The sequence below is a fragment of the Betta splendens genome, chromosome 2 (assembly GCF_900634795.4).
Source record: "Betta splendens chromosome 2, fBetSpl5.4, whole genome shotgun sequence".
Lineage (NCBI taxonomy): Eukaryota > Metazoa > Chordata > Actinopteri > Anabantiformes > Osphronemidae > Betta > Betta splendens.
This window is the reverse complement of record NC_040882.2, coordinates 13,844,851-13,871,495: the sequence shown is the minus strand read 5'-3', so window position 1 is coordinate 13,871,495 and position 26,645 is coordinate 13,844,851. Positions and strand designations below refer to the sequence as shown.

At 44.8% G+C, this 26,645-nt stretch overlaps 1 protein-coding gene across 3 annotated transcripts in view; it reads right to left on the bottom strand.

Annotated features, from left to right (window-relative positions):
* serpinh2 (serine (or cysteine) peptidase inhibitor, clade H, member 2) overlaps nucleotides 1-26,645 on the bottom strand; it is an 89,736-nt gene that overhangs the window by 61,668 nt on the left and 1,423 nt on the right. For all 3 annotated transcript variants that reach the window (XM_055504870.1, XM_029136860.3, XM_029136878.3), the window contains exon 2: nucleotides 25,404-25,569. The gene's annotated coding sequence lies outside the window, so the exon portion shown is untranslated. The remainder of the gene's footprint in view (nucleotides 1-25,403; nucleotides 25,570-26,645) is intronic.

Sequence of the window (26,645 nt, the reverse complement as noted above, 5' to 3'; positions counted from 1 at the left end):
GGGTCAAGTGCAAGGGGTTCAATAAAGTATGTCTTATTTCACTGTGGAATCTCCTTAAATGTGATAAGAAGCCGTGTTTACCACCGTGTGGTTATTGCTTTTAATCCTTGGAGAACTGAAAAGTCCAATGGCTTTACAAATGCAGCATTTGCCAATTCTCATGTGTGAGATTCCAGCTGCTCAACAGTCCCCGGGTGCCGTCGGACTGATTCTCCTTCTGACGATGCGCCATACATTTTCAGGAGGACCGACCTGGACCGCCGGCAGGCCAATCAGGCCCACGCGCCACGAAGCCGCCGCTGCAGCACATGCACAATGAGCTCTGGCACCGTCCTGCTGAGATACCGCCTGCCTCCCCAGGAACACAGGGCGTCTGGATGCCACAATCCCAATGTAAGCCTCCGCTTCGATCCTGCCTCCACGCAGACGCAGATGCAGGCGCAGACGCAGGCGCAGGCACAGACGCAGGCGCAGACACAGGCCTCACACCACCCCAGACGCCGGCTGTGGCACGTTTCACTGATCGCGGTCTGGTTGGTCTTTTTCTGCATTTGTTAGATAGAACGGTGTGCTTCTCATCTGTATTCAACAGAACTGATGCATTACTGGATGCATCAGCATTTATTACAAAGGTTTTCATGTAGCTTTATTTGTCACACATGCTAATGCCCGAGAGCTTAAAAGCAGCTTCCAACCTTGGCTTTTACTCAATGAAATTCATTTGAAAAAACTAATAAAATGCCTAACAGTTGACTGTGACTTTATTGTCCTTGCATTAACATTAGGGCCACAGCATCACAAGGTTTAGCGTGAGAACAAAAAGACCTCCAACACCTCTGTGTGAATACTAAAACCAATTCTGATGAAATCCAGTATAGACAAGGATACAAATAGCAGATAAGCAACAAAGGTGACCTGCAGCTGAACAGGATCCAGTTCATGACAGTCTTGAAGTGAAAGCTTATTGAGCTCTTCAGGTTTTGCCTTACCGGTGATTAGATTATTGCACAGATGTGGATTTGCTGTCCAGACAGTGTGAAAACGCCTGTGGTACGTTGTTTGGACTTGTCTATTCAAAGCGGGGCTTCAGCATCATTCATATGCCAACATGACATACAGGCCTGTGTTGATCGGATAAAATCTGCCCGAACGGCACCATTGATTGGGTGGGAAGATGGATGGTGGTCAGACAGCCATTAAATGTGACCCGCGCCTCCCCTCCCCGGCCCGTGTCAGAGTCACAGCTCACAGTAAATCACAGAGTCCACTGAAGGCAGCATAGATCACCGCTAACAACGCTGCATCAACAAGTAGACAAGCGTAGAATAAATAGTACAGGAGACAGAGAGCAACTTTAATAAACATGTTTTTCCCGTCTCGCCACAGAAATGTCAGGCTCCAAAGGTCATCTAATGTTCACACGAGATTGTTTCAGATTTTCTGCACTTCCCTTAAAGAGTTTTACTTGGATCACATTAACATATCTCGAAATCAATGTCTTGGAAAGAGCGATTCTACAAAATCCCAGTTTGTTTTTAATGTATTTTTCCTTCCTGTTTCTTCCATTAAAATACATAGTGTGAGCTCTGGGATTGTGTAACATATCTGCTTACTGACTGACAAATCCCATTTTGAATATTTTGCGTTTTGTTCTTCCGAGCCTGCCACGTCTGGGAAAAACATGTGTGTCATTCGTAATGAAGTATTATTTAGAGGGAACATCCCTCGGGTTGTCAAAGATGAGGGAATGTTCTCGAAATCAGTACCGGTTGTATTCCATCATATTTTGTCTCTCCACAGCCAAAAAACCTATAATCACATCATATTATAAAGAGACTGTTGCTTAAATGTAATGATTGAATGACATCCCTCTTAGTTTGTTCTCCGAAACAAGACGGGCTAAAAGAGCCTCTTCCTAATACAAGCCAAAGCTGTTCATATGAGACAATGGTATCAAATGCTGCCACTCATCCATGGTGCTACCGCGAAAGCCTGCGAGAGTGGAAAAGGAACATTTAGCCGAGGGTTTCCTTTTGTTTTACCAGAGTAGGTTTCCATTCCGTTCTGTTGGAAGGCAATAAAAACAAACTGGATGTTAGTAGGCGGGGGAGCCCCATCAATTTATCTTGTTTATGGGAGCGACAGGAGACCGCTCAGCTATTGTGTCTGCCTCTCTGCCACAATTGGTACAATGCTCAGGACAAGGATTTAACCAGCTCCATCTGCCTCCTCCTACACTCCTCTCCATCTCACTCTCCAACTCCCCATCCGAATCATTTCTCCAATCCTGCATGAGCGACAGTGTCTGCTGCGCATTTCTGCCTCCCCGCGCTCGCCGCCTCCCTCTCTCTTTGATTCCACCTCCCTTCTGTTCTCCTGCTGCTCCCGCTCTACCCCCTCCCTCTCTCCCTCCACCCTTCATTGACTCCAGTGGCTCCATCATTGACTCCTCTGACCCTCTGACAGCCTTGACTTGACATTCAGACATCGTGTTCACCTCCTGTTTGTCTCCGTCTGCACAGCCCAAGGCATTTGATCCATGCGCCGACTGTCAATAGGCATCACAGCGCGGCCCGTCCACCTCCGCAGACGTTCGCTGGAAGACGTCTATACTTCACACCGGCAGCGACCGAAATCCTTTTCCACTCGGCTGCGAGCCGCCGCTACCTGTGCAGGCGCAGGGCTGTGCTTTATTTCCACTCTATGTGTCAGCGGTGGTAATTGGCGAATAGCAACTAGGATTGCTAAACTGCGAGCCTGAATGGAGTCTGTGCTCGCTGTCAGCTTCCTGTATGTGTCCTGTGTCAAAGACGTTACCAAAGCTCAAATTAAAGCCTATTTCTTATTTACCCAGGAAGCCAGGAAGGCTCAAATTTAATGTCTAAATCTATGAACTGTCAACAGAATTATAATCTAATGTAGTTGTTGACATAAATGAGTAAAAAAAAATCTAAAATAATTAGAAATGAGTTTGGTTTTGCATTTATGCATAGTTTATTGTCACACACCTTTCGGCTACAACTAATGCAATAAAACATTGGAAAACAGACAAACATTTAGGATCAAATTAATAAAAGTGCATTTGCCTGCAATCTGAAAGGCCCTTGCATTAGTACAGATACAACCTTAGAGTTAGAGTGTGACTACAGCAGACTATACACTGGATCCTTTCCTGCTCAAGGACAAAGGCTGCCGCTGACTCAGACTCCCCACATTACACTACTGACTGACATCATCAGCTGCAGCACCACACTCATAGGGTTGAGCAACACAAAGGTAACAGGTTGCAATACGCGGCTTTCACCTTCAGCCAAATTAGCCAGAGGGCATCTGGTGCTTTTGGGAAATGTTGCGTATTAAGGCAGACATTCATGACACACTGCACCACACAAATGGCAGAATCTTGTTGCTGCTCAACCACTGGAACAACTATGGCCGTCGCCAGACTCAATCGTTAGAGCCAAAAATCTTTCTGTGTAATGTCTGCACATTATAATTATGGGAAGGCTTAAACTAGGCAAATGTTGTCGTTATGACAATTAGGGTTATTTTAAACATGGCCAAATTGACAATCTGTTTAACAGGCTCTTGTCTGTTCAATTTAAAATCATTTAAAATCAAGTGAAATTTTATCCATATGGCCCAAAACAACAAAAGGTTGTGTATCTCTGATACACCAATCCCTCTGGTCATTAGGTCATAAGCAGATGTTGAGGCATATACCTATTGTTTAAAAGTAGCGTTTCACTGTGACATGGTCATAGCTAATAACAAGCTTCAAGCTCGAAACCTGTTGAAACTGATATTTGTGAGTTGTATACACAAAGGGGAAGCCAAAGTCCTAACCACTTTTTTTTCCACTCACTATTAGTATTTGTTTCACAGCAAAAGCTTTTCTGGAAAACATTAAAATGTCTCAACCGAACAGCAACAAGTAGGTTTGACAAAGTGGGACGCGTGCGGCAGCCCTTTCAGCCGAGGTAAAACGAGGACCACGGTAGAAGCGAACCTCCTGAATGTAGATGTCCATGTCCTGTCCTCCCCATATAGAACACGCAGGATGATGAACACAATGGTGAGACAGGTGAACACGCCCCGCGCCACAACCTCCATTTCCTCCATCCCTCCTTTACTGCCACCTCCTCCACCGTCCAATCTATGCCTCGCTGGCGCCATATGCCCCCTCGCTTCCCTGTGTGTTGTCGTGGCAACGCCGCGGCTGCCCCATTGCAGCGCTTGCGCGTTTGTAAGTGGAGTTGCTGCTTTGCCGCTGTTGGTTTCTCCTTTTTTTCCGCCTGTACCCCTTTGAAATGAAGAACAGAAAAAGGTCCGGCAGACGGGGGGGGGGAGGTGGTGAGGAAGGTGGGCTTGAAGTGGAGCGCTGAAGGAGCTCCAGCAATCATTTAGCACTTCCCTCTCCTGCTTTTATGTGTCCTTAGAGCTGCTTTCTACATTTCCTTTTGTCTTGGAGGTTTGCGGGCTGCTCGCCGCTCCCATAAAAGTGGCTGTGTGAGAGAGCAGCTGTGAAGTTTATTAGGTTGATCGCGCACTCGCACGCGCGCGTGAGAGCGCCTGAAAAGGAGCGGGAGCGCGCCGAACCCGGGCGCCCGCTCGCCGTTACAGAGAGGGATGGAGTGTATGGAGCTATTAGATGCATTGATGAGGACGCCGGAATCAAAGAGAGTCCACAATGAGAACAAACATACAGAGCAGATAAAACACCTCCTTTGTGTTCGGCTGGAGGAGCACAGCACCTTCTAATGAGACGCTGCATGCGACGCTGAGATTAGCGAGACCTCTCCTTACGTTGGCTCCTGCACGCGGTGAGCTCATATCTGTTCCGAGTCGTGTCTACCTGAGTGTCTACACGCGCAGACTGACAGGTGTGTTGGTGTAATCTTCCAGATAAGGTAGACAGATAGAGGGAGCAGATAGACAGGAGCGTTGGGGATGAGATTGCAGGAGGGGCTTAAAGCTGAAGCTGTAAATCACTTAACCTGGGGCTAATGGGCTTATAGGCTGTACTACAGTACACACACGCACACGCACACACACACACACGGGTACAAACACAAACTCAATCTCAGTTGCCCTTCCAAACACACACACAAAGCGAAATAACTACATTTCTGCAATGTTGGGCCCCAAGGCCTCAATAAGTCTTATCTGAAATGTTAACTATTAAATCATGTCCGTGCAGAAAGTCAAATTAAAAACTCACTAATTTAGAGTGTGCCGGTGATGTATTGCTCCACTGTGTTTTTAATCGATTTAGTGTGACGCATGTTTTTCCGTTTCCGTGTGTGTGCGTGTGTGTGTGTGTGTGCTGGTTTGTCCTACTTGTCCTCCGTGTTTATTCATCATACGCCACGTCGGTGTTGCGTTGCAGCGCGTGCACCCGTGTGGGAGTTGCACATGAATATGCAGCGTAAGCCTTTGTCCAATTTAAATGTGGACGGTCCCACGTAAGGTTCTGTCAGAGATCCAGTCCAGCCTGACGTTATCGCTGGGGGTTTGTTGTTAGGTTCGACGCATGACTCATCCAGATACTCTGTATAAAAACAGAACCCTTTGTGCTGGAGGGCTCGTGGCTTTCATCAGCACTTGTTTCCGGGCCGGAGTGATGAGCTACTGGCTGGTTAAAACGCACACACACACACACACACACACACACACACACACACACACACACACACACACACACACACACACACACACACACACACACCGACCCAGGCAACGTAAAAGAAAGAAGCCTGCTGTGGGAAAGCAATGTGTGTATGCACACGCAAGATAGGAAAGAAGCGGGCCGTCACTTGCCTTTCATTAAACACCCCCACACAGACATACATAGGTACACAAACACATCTCCCTTCGTGTAGGGTCACATATGGTGGGCCATTCTCCTAGTCAGTACCTCATTACACTTCTCATTATGTCTTTACACACATTTGGCCGCTCCTCTGCACCTGTTGAGGTGTGATATACCGACTCTGTGTTTACACCTGCTCCTTCTCCTCCTCCCGTTCCTCCGGCTCACCCTCCTGCACTCCATCTCACACTTCTCTCCCTATCATTCCATCTGTCTACCTGTCACCCGCCTGCCCGTCTCATCAGCCTCCCCTCGGTCTCCGGCGTAGACCATGCTGTTACCAAGGCTACCGCAGCCATTGTGTACCCGGTTGCCAGGTGACTGGTCGCTGTGGCGATGATCATGAATTCTGAAGCGCCGCCGCCGCCTCGGCCACTCCTCTTGCTTCTCTTCCTCCTCCTCCTCCTCCTCCCCAACAGATAAATCTTCAGCGTTTCCCCCTCCTCTCTTCGCTGTGTAGTCGCCTTTTCCTCCCTACTGTCGACACCAGTATGAGAAAAGCACAGCGACCTTTAAGGGAAAGTGAACAACAATGGCAGGATGGGATGGATGATGGCTTGTTTGTTTTCATTTCATATATCCTTCTCTTTCTCACTGATCCAACTCTATTTTTCCTCTCCGTTCATCCGTCTAGTTGCTGGCTGTCCAGCCTGCCCAGTTTAATAATGAATTGTCTCTGCTTTCTTTCTCATTTTCCTCTGTGCCCGCTTGTTTGATCACCCCTTCTAATTCTTCATCTTCGCTCCTTTTCCATTCTTTTATTTCACCAAACAGCAGACCATGAATGGCCCTCGCTGGGGCTCTCTGCTCCTCGCCTTTGTTCATCCTGGCACTCAGGATAATTCAACCTTCTTCAGTTTTGTACCGTTTTCTTTTCCCCCCTTTCTACCCACCCACTCCTACTTCTTCATCATTTGTACAGCGTTCACCTTTTTTTATCCTCTGTGCTCCCTCTGTCCTTTTCTCTTCATCACTGGACAATTTTGTCAGGCTTGTAGTGATGCTCTTATCCTTTTAATACGCTTACTCTAATGCGATGCTTAATTCCTGTTCCCCTTCACAAAGAAAGATGATGGCAGATAAAATTGGTGTACAGCAGGGTTTGAACATTATGTTTTTTTAGGGGCTGATGAGTATTTCTTGACATTTTCTTTTCCATTACACCATATTTTGGCAGAAATTCATTTCACATTTGACAATGTTGGGGCCAAAAAAAGTAGGATGAAAATGCTCTGAATATGAGGTTTGATGATGCGACACAAAAGTCCAAGCCAAGAAACAACGACAATTAAGAAAAAGAAGACGACACATCCACACGTGGAAACTAATTAAAATGTGAATCATATCGCATCGTTCATCAAAGGCCTGGACTGGTTCTCAGCAAAACGATGCACTTGTTCAACACAAGTCAGTACCAGAAGGCAAAAAGAGAGAATGCTGAATAAAACGTAAACTATATTTATCGTACACGGTCTCCAATACGACGTACTGAAACGGCAAGGCTCGAAAATTTGTTTCGGTTTCGCAGGAAAGACGTTAAACACTCACGTAAAAGATGGAGGTGAGAAGTCAAGATTTCAGATTTCATTTGTTGAAATTTGCTGTAGATCACGTGTTAAGTTTGAGTAAGCTATTAAAACACCTTTAAAGTAAATTCAATCAAAATTAATTTGGACATCCTACTGTAGCTCCTTCCAGGGAACTCAAGAGCCCGAGTCCCGCAACAGACGTCACCCAATGGGCGAGACACAACCCGTGGAACCTACACCTATTAAACATGAAGGAGCAGGACTTTAATAAGAAAGAATGTCTGGACGGTTAAACTCCTTATTCTATCGCTACAGCTTCTTTCACACCTCTTTCACACTCCAGACTATTTCAGGAGTTGGTTCACGCCTGAATGTTTCACAGACTTGCTCGGTGACACACGCGGCGCTCAAACAAACATTACCGGTTTCTGTGTGTTCCTAATCAGTTCGATTGGATTCTGCAATATCATTTTTCAGACGATACACAACAAATCTAAACATTTGTATCCTGAATCGCTTGTTTTCTTTCTCATTTAAAACTTCCATCGGAATGGAGCTTATTTCAATCGATTTGTTTATTAATTTTGCGACATGAAATCTTCTCATCCCTCCTGATTAAAACAAGATGAAGACAATTTGCTTTGTTCAAAAAAGTAGAAAGAGAACCAGGAATGGGTCAAAACAGAACTGAAGTGAACTTGGATTCATTGGAGTACGGCCAACGTAAAATAGTGACCTACAAAAACTAATCTTTCTCGGACTCTCATGTATATTTTCTGGGGGTTCATTTATTGGTCGGTAATCATTGTCTCATCAGCTCATACTAACCTTGCTTTTAATCTTAATATCGGCTGTTTCTTACTGCTATGTGTGGTTTCTTTCCTTTTTGAGAGGATCACTTTTACAGACAGCCAGTGTCTAGATGGATAAAAGAAATGCCAGAAACACAACTGTACTAAAAACCTGGGTGATCTCCCAAATATTTGTATTTTGCATTGTTGCCATCAACTACGAACCAAAATTCTCAGCTTCACTTCACATCCATCTTCTGGTGTGAAACCCAAATGACAGCAAAAAAATGCACCTTTAGTCAGACGTGGCTGTGCGTGAGCGAGCGAGCGAGCGTGTGCCACGCTGCGTACGGTGCAGGTGATTGCAGCTTCCTGTGCCAGCATGTCATGATGTGATGCACGTGTATGTGTGGCTTCATTGCGTATGCCACCAGCCCTGTCCCCTGATGCGTCCCAGAGCTTAGCCTGACGCTCCATTGATTTGTATGGAAATACTGCCTGTTCACACAGCGGGTCGAACGCCCTCTCTCTCTCGCTCGCTCTCATCAGTGCCCAGCTGGGGGACACTCGCTGTGTTCTTTTATTTGATTGTGTGCTTTAGAGTGAGGGCCTTACAGTATGTGGCTGTGTGTATGTGAGTTCACATCGAGCGTGTGTGTGTGTGTGTGTGTGTGTGTGTTTTAATACAAATGTGTGAACCTTGCATCTGTCTCTTGATGAAACTGTAGATCAATCATTGAGCTGTTAATTCACTCTCTCTCACTCAGACATTCACTCTGACTTGCCCCTGACAGAATCCATGGGAGAAATATGACGATGATCAGAACCATTCAACATCCTTCGTCCTTTTGTTTACCACTCTGTCTTCCTCTTCCTCACCCTCTCCTTTCAAACAACTGAGTCGGCCATGGCCTTTCCCTGGTTTTTGTCCTCCTCCCCACCCTTCTGTTCTTTCCTCCCTTCAACACCTTTACATCTGTCTCCATCCTTTCCTTTCTCCATCCACTCTCGCCCTCTGCCTTTTTTCTCTCTGTTAAAATCACGACTCCAGTCTGTTCACGTGCTCATCACTAAATGACAAACCAGAGACAGCTTCCGCCTCTTAAAGGCCAAAGCGAGACGTGTGCAAATCTATCTTCGCTCTCTCAGCCCTTTTACCACTCATACAATATGTGTTTTTTTGAGCCACCCAGGGCTTGGCTCCTGTCTAAAACTACAAGTAATGGCACTATTCACTCGGAGAAAAGACCACATGGAAAAAAAGGTCCTGCTGTAGCCTGCTTTGCCTTTTATTACTTCATTATTCATGTTAAAACCCTGACCGACAGTGTGTTTTCCTCTTGTGCGGCAGCCATTTCAGCTTTTGATACATGTTGTCTGATACAAAATGAAACCCACCTAATCTCAGCATACTCTTCCTTATTTGCACACTGCAGTTTACCTGCCTTGTGAGGCTGACATAAATATTTATGAGGTAAATTTGTCGTCTAGATCATACAGAGCATCATCAAACAGATGCAGGTTATATGAAGATAGGCTGTTAAAGGAGGAGGAAGAAGAAAATTGAATTTTTGTTTACACTGGTTGTTGTTAGTCTCTTCTTCATTTCCCCCCACATCTCTGCACAAGACATGAACAAAAACCTTAAAAAAAGAAAAGTTACGTGGCCAAATGATAACTAGAAAGAGAGCGCCCCAGTACATTAAATGACCAGATATGGGGTGACTCCATGCTCCACAGTAGGCAATCACAGAAACTGTGTCGCATCATTAACCGCAGGAAAACCTTTGAAGACGGACGTGTATAAAGTGTTTGGAACTAATGCTGGATTACTGCTGTGCTTTGTACTGAGGCAAAAGACTGTTCTGACTCTACGACTGCACCTGCAGGTATCACACAGGACAAGGTGAGCTCGCAGCCGCTCTCATCGGGAGTCCAAATTTTGCTAAATCTCACGAGCCTCAGGTGGAGACGCACAGACACCGGCCTGTCCTTCAAATTCCCCCTGCGGCCTTACAGCCGAGCTATATTTTATGCTGAATTCAGCTAGTGCAGCTACGAGTGATATTTATGACTGTATGTGATGACATCAGAGAGAGGGAGAGAGAGAGAGAGGGATTCACTTTATGGCTCCATTTTACGCTACTCCTCCTCTGCAAACTGTGAAGTGAGCACAACGGGATGAAATACAAGACAAATATGACCCTGCGTCGAGCTGCGTGTGGTTGTGCACGGAACTGCAAACCGAAGTGTCGTAAATTTGCTTTATTGTGCCGCGTCTGTGTATGTTTGTGTAAGTGTGAGTGGACGAGGTTTTTACTATCCTGCGACGCCGAAAAAATGCCCTTGTGGGAATAGATAACCCTGAAGAAGTGGTCTCCGATGAGCCCTTCATCCTGCAGTTTATTAGAAATATGTCAGCTTTTTAGGGCCGAACATACAAGTTAAAGGTGAAGACGGTCTCCACTAGTAAATTAAATTGTGCTTAGTTAAGGAATGGCTTGGAGTTTGGCCACGTGAACAGCATTAACGTGGAGCGCGCTGAACCCTAGTGTGGCCTCTGTAGCATGTGTCTAGCATGAGTTGCTACTACAGTAGACGGCAGCCATGTAGCTCCATAGTGGAATTAGGGTGATATTGGATATGCGTGGAGTGCTTCTCACACACACACACACACACACACACACACACACACACACACACACACACACACACACACACACACACACACACACACACACACACCTTTTATGATCTCGGAGTAAACGACAAAAGCGGAGGATGTTTAAGGAAATGTTTTCTCAGACAGATTTAGGGGGGGAAAAGTGGACGCTGCACATTAGGCACATTCTTTTCTTTACGCGAGCGTGCATAAAGCTCTTTTATATCATTTTAGATAATTTCTCACTCATACTGGCTCCAGCTAAAGCATATTTCTCCCTTTATCAGCCTGTTTTATCGCTCCATCCTCTTAACAAGCATTTTTCTGTCTCCTTTTGCTAAGCACGGCCTTTCTTTTTTACAGCCACTCTTCCCTTTTGTCAATCTTCCCATATTGCCAGCTCTCATTCACAGTCATCACACACAACCTTTTTGTTTTTTACAACGTCACTTCCCTCCTTACAGAATTATGTACTTACACATTATGCACCACAGTTGCGATATAGTATAGGTGCAAGACACTATCTTGAATCAACCTGACCTTTGGAGTGTATAATACAATCTTTGGGATGTTTTATGTGTTTTTAATGCATTCCTGCACTTATTGCTGCCTGGGGAGGAATAATGTTGATTGAACTGAAATGTCTGAAATTGAATCTCTTCTCTGTTTGTCTTTCCTGCCTTTTCTTCAGCCTTCTATCCATCTCTGGAGACTCCTATTTTTCTTTGCCTTCACTGTTTTGGTCTCGTCTTTCCTTCATTCGTGCAACTGAATCTCAGACTTCCTCTACAGGTCTCTGTCTGAGCTTGCCCAAAAGATGGTCACATGTAGGTATGGTGAATTGCTCAAATTAATATTCCTAAACCTGGATGGACAATATTAAATGCAAGTACAGTATAAAATAAATGTATATCTTTTTTCCATTCATCATATTTTCAGCTACAGGTATTTGCAATTAATCAGGGAGCTAGTAGACTTTAGACATAATCATAATATCGTATGCATCTGAAAATCATCAGCACTCAACACAAGATATATTATCATCTAATTGTGTTTACTTTGTGCTTCATGCTAAACTATGTTCTCTACCTTATTCTGACATCCCACTGTGATAAGTAAAACACTGACCTTCTTTTCCAGGGCTGGATCTATGCAGGACTTTCTCTTTCACCCCCACCCCTCCTTTTCCTTCTATCATATGTGAAGCAAGGGGAAGAAATGGGGCAGGCGCTGCATACATTTACCGTAGTGGCACACAACCATAAATAAACACAGGAAGTGACAGACAAGGCAAGTGTGGCCATAAGGGATGGGGAGAAGAGAGTAGCGTGTGTGTTTGCGTGTTTGTGTGCGAGAGTGCGATAGCTGACACCAATATGGTTTTCTATTTGTCTGTTCATATTGGTAAACACCACCTCATCTGCCTTCAATGCTGCTTTCACGGTGACACCCAGGAGCGTAATTATGACACATTGTCCTGCCTCTTGCCTTTTTTCTCCAGTAGCTACCGCATGCTCGTCATATGTACACACAAACGTGCACAGGCGGTCGGCCGCTGTCGCAAATCTGTAATGTATTAGACACACCCTGATAGGGATGCAAGCATAAACACACACATACACAGATGCACACCTAAGCAAAGAGACACACAAAATTAACTTGTGCAGACACACACACACACTTACACACACACACACACACACACACACACACACACACGTGTCACACTTGTCTTGCATTGTGTTTGCTTACTGGCTTTGTTCCATCCATCACACTATGACAGCCAGTCACTGTGGATTAGAGCCATGTCAGTCTCAACAGAGAAATCAATGGTGAAATAAATAAATAAAAACACAATTACACCAACTGAGTGGAGGGGAGGCAACAAGTGGCCGGCTAAAGGCTGATTTCTTCCTGCCAGCAGAGGGCGCTGATAAGCTTCCCAGCCATAGTGGAGGGACAAGAGGGTGGTCTGAGGTTTTCTTTGTTAGTTCTCCATCATTCTCCCTGTTCCTACCACAACAATGTGCATGTGTGTGTGGACGTGTGCTGGCAGTGCACTGCCATTTTAATGACACCACCTTAAAAAAAATGATTTTCTTCTGAACTGAAAATGGTTCAACAATGTCTGCTACAAAAACAAAAAAACTGTTTCTCACCATCGATCACTCCACAGAACTCAAATGCACAGTTGGCCCCCGGAGCCCCCAGCAGCATCATTCAGAGGCCTGTCTGATCATGAATAAAAATGATTCATGTGTTTTGGGGTCGGTGAAAAGCGAAGTGCCTGGCATTGGAACTTGGATAAGCCGGTGAGACTTTCGAACCAGGCAAAAAAAAAAAAGAAAACAGACTACAAGAAAAGTCAAGGACAGAGCACAAGTCAGACAGTGAGGATGAAAACCGAGAAATGCACAAATTAATGTGGGAAACTAAAAATAGGGGAAAAGACTGGTGAAGTGGCAGCTAGAGTCGCCTGAAAAGGAGAGAAAGAAAAGGAAGAAGAGGGAAAATGCCGCCAGCTGCTCCCGATTCCTCGGGGGAGGAGTTGAGTGGCGTTCTGATGGAAAAGAGGAAGCGGGCCAGGACGCCAAACTGCACCCACTTCACGTGGGCCTGCACGGCTGCACACGCTACAGCTTCCCTGCCTGCCTGCGTGGAGCTGTGTGCGCCTGTGCAGCTCAGGGCAGGAATGCACTCAGACATGCTAATGCTAACCACAGCTCCACAGCCTGCGTTTGAGTGCATTTGTTTCTGGCTTTCCAGGCTTTTTGTTTATGGCTCTTAACAAGTCACTTTCATGTCAAATCTCAAACAGACACACAGACAGTCACTAAGCAACGCCCCGGTGTGATTCCGCTAATAGCGCTAATTAATTGGCTAAATTCTGCTAATTGAACTTGCTTATGCTGAACCTCTCTCTTCCTCCTACTCCTCCACTCCTCCTTCATTCTCCCTGGACCTCAAGACCGCGCTGTTAGCTTTCATTTAAATTTACATGGCGATTACATTACTGCTCTATAGACTAATGACAGTCTCGCTTCTTTCATCATTACTGTAAATAATTCCTTTACACTAATCCCACATTTACCTATTTTCAACCTCCGCTCATTTTCTGCAATTGCTACCCCTTTTTAATGCCTCAACATTATCCCGCACAACACACACAAACAGGCGGAGACGAGGACCTGCTTGCGCCTAAAGCAGTGACTGCGGAAGAAGAAGCAACGCTCAGTTGAATGAGCAGAGTGTGAAAGAGAGGACAGAATCTGGGAGCGACGTAGGGATGGACAGCCATTAGCCGCACCAGATGTTTCTCTTGTAAATTAATACACAAGTGGGCAGGCAACCAGGCAACCAAACACACACACACACACACACACACACACACACACACACACACACACACACACACACACACACACACACACACACACACACACACACACACAAGCAAAACTGACAAACTGTGATCGCACAGGAAAATTACAATAGGGAACACCGGCTACACATTCATTAGAGATACTGAACATGAGAATATGCATGCAAAGGTAAGAAAAGATATCACATCCCACAACACAGCGCTAGTAAGACACTAGCTAGTAAGACATCGTGTGCATGAGAAAAGATGCATGAGATTTACTCTAAGAAGCAAGCGGTGAAGTATGATGGGTAGACAGAGGAAGAGAAACCGAGAGAGAGGGAGGAGAGTGAGGGCAGAAGGTAGCGATGATTGCGGCTGTGGCTCAAAGAATTCCCAGAGTGAGCATTATGTATTGAAAGGGGGATAAAGTGCAGAATTGCCTCTTCCCCTTTTCTCTGTTGTGTTTCCGCCAGAGCGAACAAACACTGTCAGATCCGGGTAAGCTTTTCACAAATGCAGCATACTATACACTACCATACAATGTTATGTACTGTACTATGCATAATGTGACATAGTAGTAACATTAGAAAACACACACTAAGCAGATCTAGCAGATCTAGTGGTGTTTACACAAAGAGATATATTATTTTGTCGAAACAATATATTTTGATTTCTCTCAGCTTAGGACAATACAAAACGACCATAATTCAGAATATAGATCATTAAAACATCATAAGCGCAGCCATGTGTGTTTAGAGTCTGTATCTGTGTGCGAGAGCTTCAATAATAGCTCTTTTTTACAGCAGATATTTTCACAGTAGATTACTTTGATGGAGACTGTACAGTAAATGATGCAGTGATAAGAAATCACAGAACAGAAATGCAGAAAATCTGTCAAAACAGATTTTGGATTATGTAAAATGTTCTGTCCAACGTTATGCAAACAACAGCTTAACCTACGGCAAGCTGCACAGCTGCAATTGTAAAATGTAACTAATGTTACAGCAAAGTAAGCAATATATCGTACGGGGTCAACGTACGGATTGGTTTGAGAAAACTGAGTCAAGTTGTAATGTGGTCACATTTTATATATTTAATACTTATATGGGGTTTACAATCACACAAACGGTGATCAAAAATAAAATTAGATAAAAGATGTTGATTTTAAAGAAGTCATATACAGTATGTATGTGACATATTTACCGTAGGTTCCTTCTTAAGCATGTCTTGTGAATCTATAATACTGCACACATTTATTTCTTCCGTGTTGTATGGTGGAGACTGTGATGGTGGGTAAGTATTCCGACATACAAAACTGAAGCTCATCTCGGCCTCCTATCGGGCCATTCCTTGTGACTTGTGACAGCCAAATAGAGAGGAAAGCCTGTTTTCACCAAGCAATTGCTGCTCACAAGGATGGTACAAAAGTACAGCATTAGCTCCGATATCACGCCACAGAAAGCATCAAGGCCTTAGAGACTACGCACCCTAATGGCGTTGATACCTGGGCAGAAACAAGTCAAAACACCTGGATAAAAGACAAAAATGGAGAAAGATGGGCTGATGAATATAAAAAAAATAATGTGCCCTCTTATCACGGACAACAAGCAGACAGGTTCATGAAAGGAGCAAGAGAGTGGCACAGAGGAGAATTCAAAAGGAGTGTGTTTCATGACATATGTGCACAAACAAAACACGCTGTTGTTGGAACACAGATAGTGAAACCCTGAACAAGAGGAATGATGCTCCGAATGTTGGTAGATACACACACAGACACACACAGACACACAGACACACAGACACACAGACACACACACACACACACACACACAAACACACACACACACACACACACACACACACACACACACACACACACACACACACACACACACACACACACACACACGTATCTCCAGTGTTAGCTTGACTTATAAAATCCTAACCATGGCTCAACACTGCAATATTGTCTGAAAATGTCAAGGCTTAGATGGAAGCCCCGGTGGGACAAAATGTTCTGTCAACACACACAGGGCTCAATCTGTTCTTGCAAAGACATATGGTGTACATTTATCTCATTCTACGCTCAGACAAATAGCTTTCTAAAAATAAAAAACAAACAAGAATGGTGAAGGGGAGGTAATGAAGAAACACCGCAACAAGAGAAAGAGCAATGAGTCAAAACAGATAGGGTTCAACTCTAGTGCCATTAGAATAACGTATAGTCTGAGGCGCATCCTGTCTAAAGCTCCACAATGATAAACTGTTGGGTTCAAATAAAACACGGACCATCCATTTAGCTGAAATCATGCTTAGTTGCATTTTCCTCCGGCTTGTTTTGTAAAACTGTCCATTTAAAAGGTGAACCAAAGTTTGAAGACAATTAAAAACAACACACACCACACTCCTGTTTATTAGACTTTTGCTAGCGTCCCACTAGGTTGAATGTTTGGCCTTGGGGTGCACCAAACCAATCTGATTCTAGTCTTTTAAACTTCAGCTTAATATAATGGGTTTGTGCTCTTGTAATTAACCTTCTCCGCTCTACAAACCAGTTAAAAACACATACAAAAATAGAAGCCAAGCATCAGCCCCAGACTGCAATCTGCCCTCGGTTATTATTCCTGTTATACTTTCCAAGCATCACTGCTTTGGCTTTAAGACGTTATAATCTGTCTCCGTATACCCATAAACCCTTGCGTTCCAGAGCAATTTCCTGTTCAGATTATGTTCTCACTCCTACAGTACCACAGCACGCTGCAGTTGTGTGGGAAGAGAGAGAGAGAGGCGCGTTTCGCTGCATCCCCGTACAGACGGAGGCTTCGCTCTCACCTGGACGGACAAAAGGAGAGTTACATAAACCGGCTGCACACGGCGCTTGATGCGAACGCCGATTCACAGATCTGAAAATGAGGCTTCAGGCGCTGCTCGCCGACACGGCGTCTTTAATCCTCCCGTTTACTTCGGGGTGTAAATACAAATGTTGAACATATGCAGTGCGCTAACTCTGACAGCAGTGATGTCTTCACCTGCAGTACCGCGGGGGACTCAGACATGCAGCAAAACACACGCATGTACCATATGTGCGACGCACACAGGCTGATCCCTCACTTTAATTACAGTTGCCTACATTTCTCAACTGTGTTTTGCCCTAATTAGACAGAAGTGGTATGTCATGAGATAAACAGTCCCATGTGGCAAACTTATTTTGACTTTCATCACAGCACCCACACCCACTCACGTCTGTGTGCACGTCTACGTGCGAAGAAGCGCACGCTGGACGCGTGCACATCCCCCCAAATATGCGCAGTGGACGCTAATTGGGACGTGCTGGTTTCTTATGTTTATAAAAAGAAAATTCCATCAGCAAACCTCAGCTTCCTGTTGAGAAGAGCTGCAGGATTGTAAAGCGCCTTTACAGGCTCACATGACGGGGAGGTGCAACACGCTGAGCGCATGACGCCAGGCTCATAAGGCTTTACCGCGGCGCTGCCACTGTCGCCACCAGCCTCTAACCTGTACCTTATCCCCCTCATCCACACACCACTTCAGTGGCGGCCACAAGACCACACCCTGCCCTGGGCTTCTGTTTATAGACGGGAGGTGAGCTCAGTGTGTGCGTGCCTTTCACTCTCGGCCACTGGGACTCGGGCCTCACAATGTGACTCTGAGCTTGTGAAAACTTGCGGTGTGGCAAGCGAGACACCGGAGACCCAGAAATGGCCCTGGCACTCAGGATTTTATTTGCCCTCAAATTGATCCAAGATGGCAGCAAAGATTCCTAACTAACAATGCAGATGTGAGCCACTGTTGTTCTTTAGGCGAGGCCGTATTAATTTAGCCATGGGGATGATGAGGGATATTAACGTTAGGCTCCTTTTCAGTGGGGTCTTAACCTTCCTCCACTTCCACCTCCATTCCTTGTATTCTCCTCTTTCTACTCTCCTGACCTCTCCTTCTGCTGGCTTCACTTCACTCGACCCTTGACCTGTGAGCTCCACCCGGCCAACACGAGGGGTCTTACGTGTCAAAGCCCATCTGTAAAAACACAGCTTTTGAGATAAGCCAAAGAGAAAGCTGGACGAAACATTCAGATGTAGCAAACGGCTGGAGGGCTCGCAGATCCGGTAGCGTTCGTCTAATGTGGACAACACAATGAGATAAGCCCAGTCAAGCATCAGCACTGTGGCAAAACCGATTCGGTGTTTAGAAAACACTGCACCGAGATAAGACGAATAAAGTACCACACATTATGACTGCGTTTATTTCCAAGTCGCAGATAACAAGATGCTGCTGGCTGGAAGATAAGCTGGTGCAAGTAGTCGGGCAAACATATAGCTCAGAGGCTGTATGCATAAACACGGAGTACAGTAGAGTGCTGCAGGAGGAGCTCGGGGCCAGTCACATGACACGATACACTTCATTACGGGGATTAATCAACACTTTCTATTCCAGCTTACTGTTTGACTTAAAGCTACATTCTGCCAAATTGGGGTGGAGAATGTTTCTGCATTTGGATTTTAGTTTTACTAGAGTACAACAATGAAACACCCAGTGTCTGACAGCGCTTTGTAGTAGTGTGTCGTGTTGAAAAGACCCTTTCCCCAGTTGCCAAAACAACAGTCTCACCACGAGGTCTGAGTAGCCACTGAGGAATTTTCAGTTGCATCACATGATCCTTCTCAGTTGACACAGTTTGTCCAGTTGTGATAGCTTACATGTGGCGTGGATGTTTAGATGTCCGTTTGTGTAAGCACTTTAAGAGCTTCCTGTCCTCATGTCAAAGATTATCCAGCCGTCCATTAGCTGAAGGGTTAGGGCTGATCTCTGCTGATACTGGGTGATGGGGGGGAACCGCAAGCAGGCATGGTGATACTGGCAGTTACAGACATTCTAGTTTACAGTCTACAGACATCTTTATAGCACCAACATACTAATACCTTATTTCAACAACATTCTAATTCAGATAACAGACCCAAGCCCAATAATCAGTCCTTCAGTCATTTTCTTCAAACTGTAAAGCCTGTCTGCAAAGGTTATGTAAAATTAGAAAATACTGGGAAGAAAAATACAGAATTTTTGAAATGAGTAAACAAGATGAGTCATGTGTCCTTTTTTAAGATTCAGGAGCTCAACACTGCTCTCTCCTATCACCTCTAAAAAGCAAAAATGTCCTATTCCTTTATTCTGAATAGGAAGACTCCAACAGGTTTCTGTCACTGGGATGAAAAACTAAAGCCTAGACACTCAACGCTTGCAAATAGAGAGCCTTTTAAATCCTTTGACAATGAGTGAGACTGATAAGGAGGGAGAGAGAGGAGTGCTAGAGAAAGGGATAGCGCACAAACAGAGAAAAGAGAAAGAGAGGGGGAGATGGAAAGGTGTAAAATGGAGAGGATAACGAAGGAGCGCGCCGCTGAGAGGGAGCCTTAATGATGTCAATGTGATAAGTCTGAAACGAGGTGAAAATTGAAATGAGTGCCGCCACGGCGGTGGTCGGCGGGGAAACTGAATAGGAGTGGAGATGAAGGCCTCGCATTCATTCGCTTTAGATTAGCTGGGGGACAAAACAGAAGAGGTGAGAATGGAATGACAACGTGAAAGAGGAGGGGCGGAGGTGGAGAATTCTGCCAACCTGTAAACGGAAAGAGTCAAATAGAAAAGCGGGCGTCGAGGGGGGTGACGGGCCAGGAACCGGCTACCAGGGGGCAGAGGGTTCAAAAACATAGAGGAAAATCAAGCATGTGCACGAGAGACAGGAAATGGGAACGAACGGAGAAATGGTGCGAGACAGGAGGAGAGCGGGAGCGAAGTTCAAGCCAAAGTCAATTGAACAACTAATGTGAATCGATTTGTTGCCTCTGCTTTGGTTCTTTCGGGAGCGGGTGACATTTCAGAGGCATATTTTATTATTGGGAGGAGGTGGGGCTGTTTGCCTGGCAACTGAACACACTGACAGCCTGCTGACAGCTGGACCAAACGCGCTGAATAGAAGAAATACTGCAAATGGCCCGCGCGTGCGTGTCCGAGCGCTCCCGTTCCGTGCGCGTGTGCGTTCGTGTGTGATGTGTCGGATAACATACAGAATGCAGAAGTGTGTGTGTGTGAGCGCTCGCTTGCTTTTGTCTATAGGTCTGTGCGTGCGTTTGTGTGTTCTGTCACCTGCCCTGTGTGTCACCTAAATTATAAATACCACACATGACCTGTGTTTTGGATGCATTGTCCTTAATAAGCAGGCGTTCGTCTGCACACTCATGGTTTTATAATACCATGCATTTGTGCGTGTACATGCGTGCGAGTATGTTCTGGGAGAATAATTCATGGCAGCGAGTGAGTGAAATGCGGTGGCCGTCCACGGGCAGCCTGGAGTTCTGCCAGTGCGAACGGCCGGCATTAATAATTAAAAACACTTTTGCAGGGAGGATCTCTGCGGCGTCTGTTGTCGGCCGCACTTTTCAAGGTCACATTCAGGACAATCACGCGCAGGAAAAGTCGGGAAATATTGCACAGAATAAGTCCCAAAGATAGAATGGTGTGATATAGAGAGGTCATCACTAGGCACGGCAGCTAAATAACCATAAAACACTATTTTAGTGTGTTTTTCTTCCACTGCTATATGGCTTATCCAGCTCCTTTATGACTGATGTTTAGTTTGGTCTGTTATTTTCCACTGAGCACACGGTCAGTTTTGGTTCAGTACAATAAAAACTCAGAGAGGCGTTTCAGGAATTTCGCTCTCAAGTCACAAGAAGCTCGATCCAAAAGCGGGGCGCCAAAATAAATAATTGAATCAGAGCAGTCTTAGCAGACCTCAGTAGACCTCATCTCTCAGCAGTCTTTGGTCAGAATCCAGTTGAGTCTAATAATCTACTTTTCATGGTATGTAATCCTGGGAAAGTCTTCCAAACAGCATGCCGGGCTGAGGAGTGGATCAAAACAAACAAACCAACATAGCTGTTCACCAGCATGGCCGCGTTCCAACCCAAAGGAGTCATCCTTAAGCCCAAATGGCTGGCCAAGTATCTGCACTGGGCCAATCCGTGGTTTATTGGAAACGCTAATGACTAGCCAGGGAAATCAGCTTTTGCTCATTACACATTTTGAACCACACATATTATCGCACATAGCGGAGTTAAGGATATTATTTTTTGATAAGCAGATAATCAGAATTTACAATTTATTTTTCCTTTAAGTCATAAGAAACAGCTCCTCAGTGGTGCTTTGCTAATTTAACATACATCTGAAACAAGATGCTAGGTCTTGACATAATGTGAGTACTGACTCCTAAGAGCTGCTGGTTAATATAACATAACAAAAAAACACATGATGTGTGGCATTGCACATGATCTATCCTATGATGATTTAATGAACAAGGTCCATATTAAAACACAAATGTCAGCTGTTTTTATCTTAGAGGGCCCAGCAGGCCCTATTAACCTTGTTCCACTGAGCTCAGGTCAGTCTGAAAAAAAAAAGAATCAAAAGGAGCATGTGAAAGTGAAACTAATTTAATGACAAAAATGCACAAAGGCGTAAAATTAAGGTTAATTTTTGCCAACTTTACGACTGAAGTGTTACGATCTTCAGCTTCGATTGATCCGGTATTTCAGATGTTTGTTTGCGAACACAGCTCCTATTGTCTTGCACAGAAAATACAACCACCATGCAAAAAAGAAATGTACTACTGTAAACCATCAGATTTATGTTACTGTGGCTGACAGCTGACACAGTCAGCACTGAACTGAAAACACATTCACTTGTATGACCTTATTGCTAACTCCTCTAATACTCCAGCCAAGAAATATTTTATCAGCTAACATGGTGCACGGCACAATTGTGTGTTTTAGTTCTGCTTAGAAAAAAAAACAAGCTTTAATAGAGCTATTACGAGGAATTATAATAAAAAAATTTAATTTGAACTGGAGTAACGTGACACTATTCTAAAAAGCATGTTTCTGCTAAGAGACATAACAGGAACGTTACACCAATCAGCCACAACATTAAACTCCCCAGGTGGTGTTAATGTTGATTGGTGAGAAGTGCCAAACTGCACCTTTCATCTCATTTGTGATGTGTAAGGTTGATATGGAACAAACGCATCAGTAAACAGAGTAAAAGCTGTAGCAGCATCAACATCATGACTGCTGGTAATGAAAAATCTTGTGTGGGGGCTGCAGCTTGTGTGTGTGTGTGTGTGTGTGTGTGTGTGTGTGTGTGTGTGTGTGTGTGTGTGTGTGTGTGTGTGTGTGTGTGTGTGTGTGTTTCAGTAATAGGCACAGATGTTTGTCGAATGTGGATCTCAGGAAAGGAAGAAAAAAAACAACATGCCAACATGTCTGTGCTCAGAGGGGTGTGATAGAAAGGCTGAAAATGAATCCCTTTTTGCGCGCACACACACACACACAAACACACACACACACACACACACACACACACACACACACGCATTACCCACTGCACGAGGCTCCCTCCCCCCATACTCGTGGGTGTCGAAGTGAGAAATTAAATTTTTCTGATGAGAAAGTTTTTCCTGCCCCCGTTCCTCTCCTCCCTCGCTCTCCTCCCATTCATTCGTTAATTTATTCGCTTATTTATGAACTATTAATTTATGCACACACTGAGAAATTAACAGTTGTGCAGTCGAGTATTCGGGCTGTTGCCACGCTCACAATAGATGATCATCACAGAGGGATTGGCATGAGTCACACACACCCGCACATACAAAAACACATGACACAACGTTCACACGGAGAAAAAGAAAATCAGGTGCCGAATATCAACTGGTATTAAAATAACTGTCCATCACTTGTGTGCAGGAAATAACAAACCAGTTGCATTTAATTGTTACATCTAAGCCGGAGCACACCCAGCCATTATCCTGACAGTGCGAGAACAGGAGGCGTGTTACATGTTTGAAGCTATGAAAATAATTGAATAAACTGTTTCTCCTACACAGATTATTTTACGTTCTGCCGACAATGTGGTTCATTATAACACTTAAGACACTAAAAAAAAACACAAAACAGCTTTGGATCGCCTAACATTGACAACAACTATTGTAGTAGAAGAAGCTGATAAATGCTCTTTTTTTCCCAGGGAGTATTTTCTTAAGCTCAAAAGACATTTACATTAAAGAGGTAAACATTAAAAGGGTCTTTCATAACAAGAAGAGGCCACCACAACCCACTACGAGGCCACACTGCTTATGTAGTAAAAGAATATCTTAGTAATTCTTCGCCCTGGTATAACGGCGTCATCCATCCCCTCGAGCCCCCGTGGACGCCCACATGCTTCGATTCCAGTTCCCACGCCCACGCCATCCCAGCACGCTACATGTTTACCCGGTCAGTCAGTCAGTCAGTCAATTAGACGAGGCAGTCCATCAGGCGGTCGGCGTGGGCGGATATAAAACTGACACGCAGACAGGTCGGCCAGCCCCGTGGGGGGGGGCAGCGGAACACGACGCGACCCGTGCCGCCTCATTAATAGGTTAAGTGGCACGCGTGGGTGGCCAATGACTGCATTTATACATAGGAGTCTGTGCGTGTGGGAAGGTAAAGCGACGGGGCGGGGCTTCTGGTGACTGACAGCGGCGTGGGCGGTGGGCTGTGCTTCGGCACCCCGGGGAAGGGGCAGTGTGTGTTTAAGTGCGTGTATCTGTGATAAACCCGTTGCCGCGCACACGTGGCGAGCTGTGACGGCGTCCGCACGGTTCCCAGTAACAAAGGGGCCGTGGGTGGACAGACTATTTGTCCACCACTCCTGTTTCTACTTAGCCTGGACAAGCAGACCACACAGGGCACTGAAATGACCACTAGGACTGGACCCCAGTGACACTCCTGGGCCTAAGGTCGTCTCAGGTCAGGATGAATTTGCACCTTTCAGCCAGCTTGTTTTAAAAAATGGCTTTGATATTCAGACCTTAGATGATTAGAACAGAAACACATTCATCTAATGAATGACGCACGTGTCATTTTAGCCTGCCGGATTATACTGCATCACTAGCATTCAAATCATCACTATTTCTACAGCTATTTAATAAAAGGTACCAAAAACAATGTTGCTCTTCATCTTCCTTACGTTTGCTCAACCTTGAGTTTGTTTTGAAGAACAAAAAAAAACTCCTGCAGCTTTTGACAATAAATATACACAATGACAAGTTAAACTGGTGTGTAGCTGGTAATACGGTGTTTAGGTAGAACAGTGGAAGCAGAATTATGCTTTTGATTTCCTGAAGTAGTCCCTGATTTGCACTGTCAAGAAGACTGCAAATGTGGCTTGATGTCACATTACAGTTTTGGGTGGTTTACCTAAAATATAACGGTTATTTTTAAACTTGCTCCAAAGCGGACACATCGCTCGAGGAATGATGAAACACCAGCCTCTGCTGCTTATTTAAGCCTGCAACATGTATAAACCTGCTGTTTTCATCATTTTATGTGTTGCATCGTCTTTACAAAGCCGCAGGTGGTCTCTTAATGCTTCTTTTGTTCCAACCTTCCCAATTACTGGACCACATGCAAATGCTGGATGATAAAATGGTCTAACCTTCCTTCACAGTTAATGTCAAAGTGCCCTTGAGCACAGCAGCTAACCTAATATTCTGTAGTAGGACAGTTATGTGTCTGTAGCCTGGTAATGACACTGAGTGTGTGTATACAAGTCGTTTTTGAGGGTTTTACATCTGGTTAATTATCATTTAAAAAGGAAAAAAAAAATTTCTGGGATATTGACATTGACATTGTCATTATTGGTGGCGATAACAAGCTACGTGAACTAATTGGTAGTCACATGCATAAAACAGATGGACCAAGCAGGCACATAATATCTCATCCGCGGGCATAAACGGGCATTAGAACATAAACCCCCACCAGTGTCCCAGATAGGCCTGTCCAGACTGGACCTCCCCACCATTTGATGACTAACTCTGTGTACGTGTGTGTGTGTGTGTGTGTCGGTGTGTGTACAATGTGTGCAGGGCTGAACAGAGCTACCAAAGTCAGTTATTGATCTACAGGGCCCCTTCAGGCCACTAATCAAATGAGGCGGACTCTGAGGGGACACAAGAGGCACTTGAAAGTTTCTCAAGTTTCCTAGACTTGTACTGCACACACACACAGGCAGTCTGTCATTCAGTCTGTTATTCAGTTTGCTTCAGTGTGTGTTTGTGTGTGTCAACATGTACCCCAAGGAACCTTGCTGTCTGTCTCGGCAGTCCTTCAGTCAGTGACGGATGGGTTAAATTGGGCACGCCGGGTCCTGCAGATGGACTTATCCCCGCCGCAGAAGACCAGAGGGAAAGGCTGTCTCTGGGTCATGGCTCTCAGAGTCTGGGTGTCTGGAAAAAAGCCCTGGAGCGTCGACGTTATGTTGAAAGAGAGAAGGATCAATGTTAGATTTTAAAGATCTCAGGCCTAATGGAATAAAAGTGATGTCTGTGTTGTTGTGTGTGCTGATGATGGATGAGAATATGATGAGGCACAAGAATGGACAGACAGTATTGTACCTGCGTGGTTTACAACTGATCTGACTTAAAAAGTTGGCTGAAAGAACATAATGAAAAACACAGGCTAACATAGAACATAGTACATCCCAAATATAGTGTTTCACACAATCACATTTAGTTCATGACTAAGTTCAGTGACAGTTTCTGGTCTGCAGAAGAAAGAAGAAAAGATTTACAGTAATCCTTAGAAAGAAAAGCAAATTGCAGCCATTTGGAACAGGCTTCCTAGTGTGTTGCAATATGCCAGGGTGGAGACCAACAATACACCACAATCACTGTTCCCACATCTGTTGTCGGGGTTAATCAATGGCTATACAGTGACATCGAATAGACTGCTGATTCCATATGCCCGGCAAAGAATAGACAATCATTGACTAATCAGAACCTGATAGAAGCCACATAGAGTGGAGAACAGCTGTTGGGCCCAACGAGCCCAACTGTAATCACATTATATATTATCGATCTGCTACACTGAGGATTATGGGTTCAGAAATTTATACTGGGACGACACCCGACAAGGTCGCAATTGAAAAATCCCAGTGCCGGAGCTGATGCAGCAACATTTGAGAGAACTGACATCAATCCATAGTTTAATATATCTATGATTTATAGAAATAAACACACAGCCTCATTGATTTACGTCCGGCTTCGCATGAAACGACAGGTATTTTTTAAATCTCCTCAATCCACTCACGTCTGCCACAAACACACATGCGAAGCTCGGACATGCACAGCATACACGCTCGGATATTAGAGGTGGTGCTTGAGGCATTAGGAGTGTAGCAGCAAACTGTCCACACTGCACTGCAGAGATATTGATGTCTTAATACAATAAAAAGCAAAATAAACATTATTATCCTGATCGTTATAATTATCTTCAGCCCAGAGGCTCAAACTGAATTATTCATAGAGTGCTTAATT